The 9,030-nt window shown below is 49.4% G+C and overlaps 1 pseudogene; it reads right to left on the bottom strand.

Annotated features, from left to right (window-relative positions):
* Positions 1-4,491: 4,491 nt before the first annotated feature.
* On the bottom strand, positions 4,492-8,663 carry LOC149325976 (uncharacterized; annotated as a pseudogene).
* Between the last annotated feature and the right edge of the window lie 367 nt (positions 8,664-9,030).

The following is a 9,030-nucleotide window of genomic DNA, read 5'->3' as shown; positions in this document are numbered from 1 at the left end:
AGCAATCAGCCTCCTTCCCGGAAAGTGCATGCTTCTCTGGGCTCAAAACCAACGCATTGCCCCTTTCCTTATTTTTAGCAGTGCCTACATTATCCCCCGAGCCCTCACGGCTGGCGGATCTGCACTCTTCCTTGTTGCTAGCCTTAGTGCCTACATTATCCCCCAAGCACTCACGGCTTGTGGATCTGCACTCTTCGCTAGCTTTTCGACCGAACTCATCGGTCCTCGCTGCCGAAGTGGCCTTTCTTTCCTGGACCAAACCTGTCCTTTGCCGCCACTTCTGAACAGCACTCTTGTCATCCGGCGACTGAGCGGAGCTTCTAGCTCGGTCCCTGACACTCTCGCGGTGTAGCTTACCACCGTCAATTTGGCTTTCGAAATCTGCCTCCGCGGGAATTCGAAAGTATCGGAGGAGCGCACTTTTAGTTATCGCATAGTTCTGGGCGTCCTCGTCAGACATCACACAGATATTTCTGGGCTCACATGGGAGGAATCCCATCAACACAATTGGCCAATAACTCTGGTCTAGCTGCTCCTCCATGAAAATTCTCTCAAAATTTACCAGAGAAGTTCTGAAATTTTCGTCTTTTCTGAAAACACTTAAGCGAGATCGCGTTCTCATACTTCTGATCACGTTAAGTTCACGCGTGAGTTCCCGCATCTCTCTTTCGTATTCCTGTTCCCGCAGCTCTCTTTCGCGTTCCTGTTCCCGCAGCTCTCTCTCCTCAATGGTCTCGAGGCATTCCGCAAGCTCGTGATCTTCAGCCTCTAACGCAAGAATAGCCTTCAGCAGTTCTGGTTTTCTGAGTTGGTCTGATACCTCCAGACCCAACTCTTTCACAAGCTCCAGTAACTTTGGTTTGAGCAGCGTCTTCAAATCCATGGCTGCTCCGAGTGCTGCTTTCTCTACTGCCCACTATTGTCTTGCTGCAACTAACCCAGCAGCAACGACAGCCCAATTACCAGCTCTGTTTCTGACACTAACAAAAGCCTGGCAAAACTCAGCAGAAGACAGCCCCGCACTCACCAAACCTCGCAGCCAAGAATCCAGCGCAGTCGTTCCGCTGCAGGCAAGCAGTCAACACAAAGGGCTCGTTGCACTGCCCCCGAATCGCCGTTCTGGTGCTCAGCGTCCCTTTGTCCGCAACTCTCCGCTGGCGTCCGATTTTTCGCATCCCACCGCTGCCACCAGTTTGTTACAAACGAGGTAGCTTGGTCGTGCGCCTGAGAGGGAATGAGGGACGTCTGAGACGAGGCTGCTGGAAAAAGACAATGAGAGAGGACTTTATACAGGAATTTACATATTTACAAGTGAGCTGCATGAACGCTGCATGACGACAGCTCATCAGGAGACCATTCGATGACAAAGATCCCCTCGGCTGTGCCGCTGCCGAGGTTTTTAAAGAGTTCCCTTTCCCTAGGGTCCCTAGATGGGGGCCGGGCCTGCAGAGGAAGGAAGTTCTCTCTTGCACCAATCACAACACACACACACTCTCACTACCGAGGGATCACACCGCCGTCACGCGCTGGAGAGGGGGAACGATGCCATCCACGTAGCGCAGACGCCGGAATGTCCATGAGCGGCGTTCCCGCGCATTTCGAACGCGCGTTCACCCTTGGTGTCGGGGAAACGCTCGCTCAATCGGGCATACGGACGCGGCTTCCGTGGCAATCCAGGCGCTCACGCAACGCGCGTCTCGGGGTTAGTCGGCTTTCCGCTGCAGCCATGTCATTGTCTTCCCCACGACGAAGGCGAGACGTAACACACACACACACACACACACACACACACACACACACACACACACGCGCGCACACACACACACACACACACACACACACACGTACATACATACGTACATACATACATACATACATACATACATACATACATACATACATACATACATACATACATACATACATACATACATACATACATACATACATACATACATACATACATACATACATACATACATACATACATCATCAGCCTGACTACACCCTCTGCAGGGCAAAGGCCTCTCCCATGTCTCTCCAATTAACCCTGTCCTTTGTCAGTTGCCGCCACTGTATCCCCGCAAACTTCTTAATCTCATCCGCCCACCTAACTTTCTGCCGTCCCCTGCTACGTTTGCTTTCTCTTGGAATCCACTCCGTTACCCTTAAGGACCAGCGGTTATCTTGCCTTCGCATTACATGCCCTGCCCAAGCCCATTTCTTCCTCTTGATTTCAACTAAGATGTCGTTAACCCGCGTTTGTTCCCTCACCCACTCCGCCCGCTTTCGATCTCTTAACGTTACACCTATCATTTTCCTTTCCATACCTCGCTGCGTTGTTCTTAACTTAAGCTGAACCCTCTTTGCTAGCCTCCACGTTTCTGCCCCATAGGTGAGTACCGGTAGGATACAGCTGTTTTATACTTTTCTCTTCAGGGATATTGGTAAGCTACCATTCATTGGTAAGCTACCATTCATACATACATACATACATACATACATACATACATACATACATACATACATACATACATACATACATACATACATACATACATACATACATACATACATACATACATACATACATACATACATACATACATACATACATACATACATACATACATACATACATACATACATACATACATACATACATACATACATACATTTCTTTTGCAACATTAAGGTGCAACACTATGGGAGACTACACAGAACAGCTTATGGTTGAATTTCTTTGGAGGAGAAATTCTTGAGGCCGGTTTGCTGTGCGATGTCAGTGCACGTTAAAGAACCCCAGGTGGTCGAAATTTCCGGAGCCCTCCACTACGGCGTCTCTCATAGCCTTAGTCGCTTTGGGACGTTAAACCCCATAAACCAAACCAAACCAAACCATTAAGGTGCAACATATTCTTCTTTTGCAACATTAAGGTTGCATGAGCCACATAACTTTTGAAAAACTAACTGCAACGTCGGTAAATTACTCTTTGACGAAAATGTAAGATCTCTCCAGCACAAATATTTGCAGAGGGGGTGGCTCAGTTAGGCATACCCATATATGAGATGGTGGAACAAGGCGCTTTTGTGACACGCCTGTTTGCTTGAACACTATCTGTTTGATCGGATGATGTCGCCAGACAATTGAACATGTGTGCGTCAAATTCGGTCCACACCATGATACGCAGTGTATAAATTAAAATCTCTGCCTCTCCCGTAACCGAGAGTAGAGTAAGCATGAAATGTTTACGGGCATAACACATTAGTTGTAGATGGTACTAGTCAAAATCTTGAAATGGGTCTAGTGTTCAACACACCACACCACACTCTTCTTGTTGCGTCGAAGCGATCGCCTGCGATAGAGCGGGCTTAGGTAAGCAGCCGTGAACCGTGGCGGCCTTGCCACTTTCCGGAGCGGCCGTATAATCATGGCGTTGTCGGCAGGGGCGAGCAGTCTTCTGCTGTCTGTGGCGTATCACTAGCAAAGCGATCGCTTTCCGCAAGACGTTTCCTATCTCTCCTTTCATCAGGCTCCATTGCTCTGCATAAGCAAGCAGCTGTGACGGTGGTGGTATTGGAATGCAGGACGATGCACAAGCGTATGCGGACACGATAAGACGCAGGCCTGACAAGTATGTATATGAAGCGCGTCAGAAGGCCAAGCGGCCGGTCTTTTACATGCGTGGGTGGGACCTCAGCGCCATTGTTGCGACCGCCGAACGCCGAACGCGGCCGGGCAGCGGGCAGGAAGGAACTGAGACTGGCCCCGATCGCGGCACGATAACAAGCCTTTATTTCACGCAAGCAGCATCTTTATGTAGCAAGCACTCATGTGACAAGTGACGTCACGGACAGACAACGTTTAAGGCATCCGATAACGCAGACACATGACACGCGGCACAGGCGCTATCAGCACTTCTCCCCTTTTCTCTGAAAAGATACACCGGCATTTGCAACGAAACTTAGCACTGCAGCCAACAGAGGATGAACACTTTTTAATGGAAGCAACCAATGCTCAAAACAAAATAACAGTCAGTTACTGAACCAATATCGGTCTGGCGGTCGGACATGACGGCCAAACCGCGTTCTATATCCAGGAGGGTCAGTTCGTGGCAAGGGAGTATTAGACGGATCGGCAGGTGCCTTGTTTTTAGATGCACTAGATTCGCGTTCCATTTCTACCCGACTATCATATGCCTGCGGAAACTCATAGGTACCTCCTTCTTCCTCGCAGTCATTCTGCTGGGAAACAAAGTGAACCAGGAATTTCCTGTTTCTTTCTAGAACTACACCCGTAGAAGTTCTAACTACATACGACCTCGGACGTTGTGCAAGACGCAAGACTCGTGCGTTCACTTTGCAGTGTGTCACCCATACTTCCGCTCCTGGTTTAAAGACTGGCAGCTGAAGAGCCCTATGACGACTATTGAAGTACCTATGCTGCCGCTGTCGGATGGTTACATCGCGATCTCTGAATTTTTTTCAGGCTCACCCTCCGGGGCAGAAGGCTCTTGGGAGGGACAGGGACTGCTGTGCGTAGCCGCCTGCCCACCAGAAGCTCTGCACGGCTTTTTCCCAGTGGCCCTGGGGTGTCCCTGTACGCTAGCAGCGAAAGATAGGGGTCCTTAGCTTTTATAATCAGCCGTTTAGTTGTTTGGACCAACATCTAAAGGTGATTTTCCCAACAACGTTACGAGTGGTTTGTGGTCGGTTTCAAACAAAATTTCAGGACCTTTGACGTAGCCTTCGAAACGTTCTGCCGCCCAAGTCATTGCCAACGCTTCCTTCTCAATCTGAGAGTATCTGGTTTCGGCAGGCGTCAACGAGCGTGAAGCAAATGCAGCAGGTCTTTTTTCACTGTTTGGTTGAACTTGTATCAATACGGCGCCCAAACCGAACGATGACGCGTCAGCGGAAAGAATCGTAGGGTACTTTACATCATAGTTGGCCATGACGCGCGCCGAAGAGATACCGTCTTTGACGTACAACAGCGCTTGCTCTTGGGCTGATCCCACGTCCATTCCGAACCCTCCAAAAGCAAGTTACGTAAAGGCGCCGTTTTCGAAGCCAAATCTGGTATGAATCTTGCCAGGTGATTAGCCATACCGAGCAACCGTCGAACGTCAGACACGTAGCTGGCGTCGCCAGTTCTTTCATGGCTTTTTCAGGAGTAACTTTTTCAGGATCGGGCTTGATACCATCTCTACTAAGCTCACAAACAAGAAATTTTATCTCAGTTACCCCAAAAGAACACTTTTCTTTGTTTAGCGTGACGCCGGCACTAGCGAGACGATCTAAAGTTAGACGCAGGCGCTCGTCATGTTGAGCCTTGTCGTTGCCAAAAATGAGATCATCATCCATCAGGTTTATCACGCCTGGGATTCCTTCAAGTATTTGCGACATTTTTTTCTGAAACATCTCGGGTGCGACGTTATTCCAAACGGCAGTCTTTGAAAACCGTATCGCCCAACTGGCGTTATGAACGTAGTTAACTACTGGCTTTCAGGCGACAACTTAATTTGAAAGAAGCCAGAGTTGGCGTCCAACTTTGAAAACACAGAGGCACCACTTAAAAGACCGAGGCTATCATCCACTGTCGGCATGACATAGCGCTCGCGAAGTAAACTTTTGTTTAACTGCGTCAAGTCAACACAAATACGAACCGCTCCAGATGGTTTGAGTACTGGCACAATTCCTGCATACCATTCTCTTGGTTTATCTACTTTGCGGATCACGCCATCTCGCTCCATACGCGAGAGCTCCTGCTTAACTCGGTCACGCAAGGATAAGGCTATGCGACGCGCTACATGAATTGCAAAAGGTATCGAGTTCGGCTTTAGTCTAATTTTGTATTCTCCTTTTATCGCTCCCAGACCACTGAAAAGTTCCGGGTAGGAAGCTTCGACTGCTGTTGCGCTACTGACCGAGTCCGCGAATTTAATAACTTCCAGAGCCTCAAGCGCTCGGAGACCCAAAAGTACGGAGCGCAATCGTGAGACCACGTACACGATTTGCTGGACAGTGTTTTGTTTCCACTGGATAGTGGCATGAAACTTTCCCAAAACATTCAGTGGCTCATTCTACGGGCCTGTTAGGATTAAGTCGCACTTTTCTAGCCTGGTAGGCAAACCGGGAAACGTTGAGGGCACAACGGAAACTTCGGCACCGGAATCTACTTTAGCGAACACCGGAGTGCCGTTAATGACGAACTGTACATAACGAGAATTACAGCACTTTCCGTTCACCGCGCCAACGAAGTACGCCCCCTTGTCCATATGGAGAGATGAAAGTTGTACCTTATTTCCATCACGTGCAGCCTTTTTCCGACAGACAGCTGCAAAATGTCCGGAACAACCGCAGTAGTTGCATTTCGCTGCTTTTGCCGGGCACGAAGCTCTGGGGTGCGCTCCTTGACCGCAGTTGGGGCATGACCCTAGGGTCCCTGGTCGGTAGGACTGGACTCTGGGGCGCGTACCTTGCATTCCAGGGCTCGGTCTTAGGTCCTCTTTTCTTCTTAATGTACATAAATGACTTGCCAGAACATCTATCATGCAATATCCGTTTATTTGCCGACGACTGCGTTTCTACCACTCAATATCTAACACTTCCGACCAAAAAGCCCTTCAGGATGATCTTCCGCATTGAAAAATGGTGCGATGATTGGCTAATGACACTTAACCCTAACAAATGCAAGCTTATTTCGTTTCGCCGCAGACTTAATCCGCTGTCCTTTTCCTATGGAATTTCTAACAACCGAATAGAGCACATTCATTCATATAAATACTTAGGTACCACTGTGTGTCATGATTTAACTTGGCGGGGACATGTTACTAATGTTATTTCATCTGCAAAGAGAACTCTTGGATATCTGAAGCACCATTTACGTCATGCAACAAAAGAGGTGAAATTACTCTTTCACATCATTGGTAAGACCGAAACTAGAATATGCATCCACCATTTGTAACCCCCATCAAGCATATCTAATCGATGCACTTGAAGCCGTGCAAATTCGCGCCGCCCGTTTCATTCGAAGTCAGTGTGTCATCCCTGAAATCACTGTCCAACTTACGAAGTCTTTCTTGCCGTCGTCGCGTCGCAATCCTATCTCTTTTTCATAAATTTGGTTTGGTTTGGTTTATGGGGTTTAACGTCCCAAAGCGACTAAGGCTATGAGAGACGCCGTAGTGAAGGGCTCCGGAAATTTCGACCACCTGGGGTTCTTTAACGTGCACTGACATCGCACAGTACACGGGCCTCCAGAATTTCTCCTCCAAAGAAATTCTAGCCGCCGCGGCCGGGATCGAACCCGCGTCTTTTGGGTCAGCAGCCGAGCACCATAGCCGCTGAGCCACCGCGGCGGCTTTTCATAAATTTTATTACAGCTTAGTATTAAGTGAATTGCGCACCAACTTGGACAGGACACAGAAAGAAACACATACAATGTGTGTGTTTCTTTCTGTGTCCTGTCCAAGTTGTTGCGAACTCACTTATATACTATGCAGAACCAACTAGCCCGACAACACGCTCTTCTGAACTTTATTACAGCTCACTCGGCCATGAACCATACATCTGCGCACCTCCGCCGCGCATATCACATCGCACTGGTCACCCCCTTCAAGTTACTTGTCCACGTGCCCGTACCGTAACCTTTTCCACCTCCTTCTTTCCACGAGCCGCGTCAGACTGGAACGGCCTTTCCCACTCCGCTGCTGCTATCACCTGCCCATGACTCTTCAACGCCAACATTGCACTTCATATCTCATCGTGAAAAAAATGACAATTTTTGATTACCCCACCCCTTCTGTAATACCCCGAAAGGGGCCTTTAAGGTAAATAAATGAAATGAAATGAACACTTCTTTGGCGAGCTGCCCGAGTGCTGTCCTGAAGATTTTCCGGGCTGCCCTTGCTTGCTTACCACGTCAAGATTGCCGGTCGCCGCTACCAAGGGTTCGTCGTCGGTTTCTCGCAGTTGCTGCTGCTGTCGTTGCACGGTCTCCTTTAAGTGCGTTTTTGCCAAAGCGCTGGCGAGAGTCAAATCCGCATCCATTTGAAGCGACTCAGAGAGCTTAGCATCCCTGAGGCCGACCACGAACCTGTCGCGAATCATGCGCTCTTTTTCCTTGTAGCACCGGTCCGCCAGCGTGTGCAACGCGGTAACGAATTGGTCGACTAACTCTCCAGATTCTTGAGTGCGATGGTGAAAGCACGCGCTCTCATAAACAAGGTTCCTTGCGGCGACGAAGTGCTTGTCGAACTTCTTTTTGACGACTTCGTATTGCTTCTGTTCTTTTTCGGGTAAAAGAAGAGAAGATTTCGCTTGCTTGCCTGCCCATCGTATAAAGTAGAGTCCGGACCTGCGCTTCTTCACTCCGCTCATTTAGGCCCGAGGCGAAGCGGTAGTCATCAAAGAGTTGGATCCAAGAAGGCCATTCGGACGTCCGGTCGAAGTCAAACCTTGGCGGAGCTGGAGCCGCAAACATGCCGTGAAAGGGCTTGACTGCCTTGTCCTCTGACAAGGCGCCGGTTGACGAAGTTAAGGCAACTCCCCTCATATGCCAGAGGATCCCACTTCTGACACCATGTGGCGATAGGGCCCTTGCCGGACGCCGAACGCGGCCGGGCAGCGGGCAGGAAGGAACTGAGACTGGCCCCGGTCCCGGCACGATAACAACAAGCATTTATTTCACGCAAGCAGCATCTTTATATAGCAAGCACTCATGTGACAAGTGACGTCACGGACAGACAACGTTTCAGGCATCCGATAACGCAGACACATGACACGCGGCACAGGCGCTATCAGCACAGCCATCCTTGGGGATGGCGCGGAAGCAGTTTTTCAGCCAAAAGCCCTTCTCGCCCTGGAGCTCCCCTCTTGCTCTCGTGTTGTCTCGTTAAATCTCCTACGGTGCCCGGATGTTCTTCTTTCAGTGCCCGGATGAGTGGAATTCAGTGCCCGGATGTCGGCTCTCGGTCTCGGAGTGACGTCACCACACTGCCGACAACGGAGCTAAAAGCATTTCATGCT

Source organism: Amblyomma mixtum, chromosome 10, assembly GCF_055824585.1.
Source record: "Amblyomma mixtum isolate Tamu chromosome 10, ASM5582458v1, whole genome shotgun sequence".
In the NCBI taxonomy this organism is placed as follows: Eukaryota; Metazoa; Arthropoda; class Arachnida; order Ixodida; family Ixodidae; genus Amblyomma; species Amblyomma mixtum.
The sequence above is the reverse complement of the archived record's forward strand: the minus strand, read 5'-3'. Positions and strand labels throughout refer to the sequence as shown.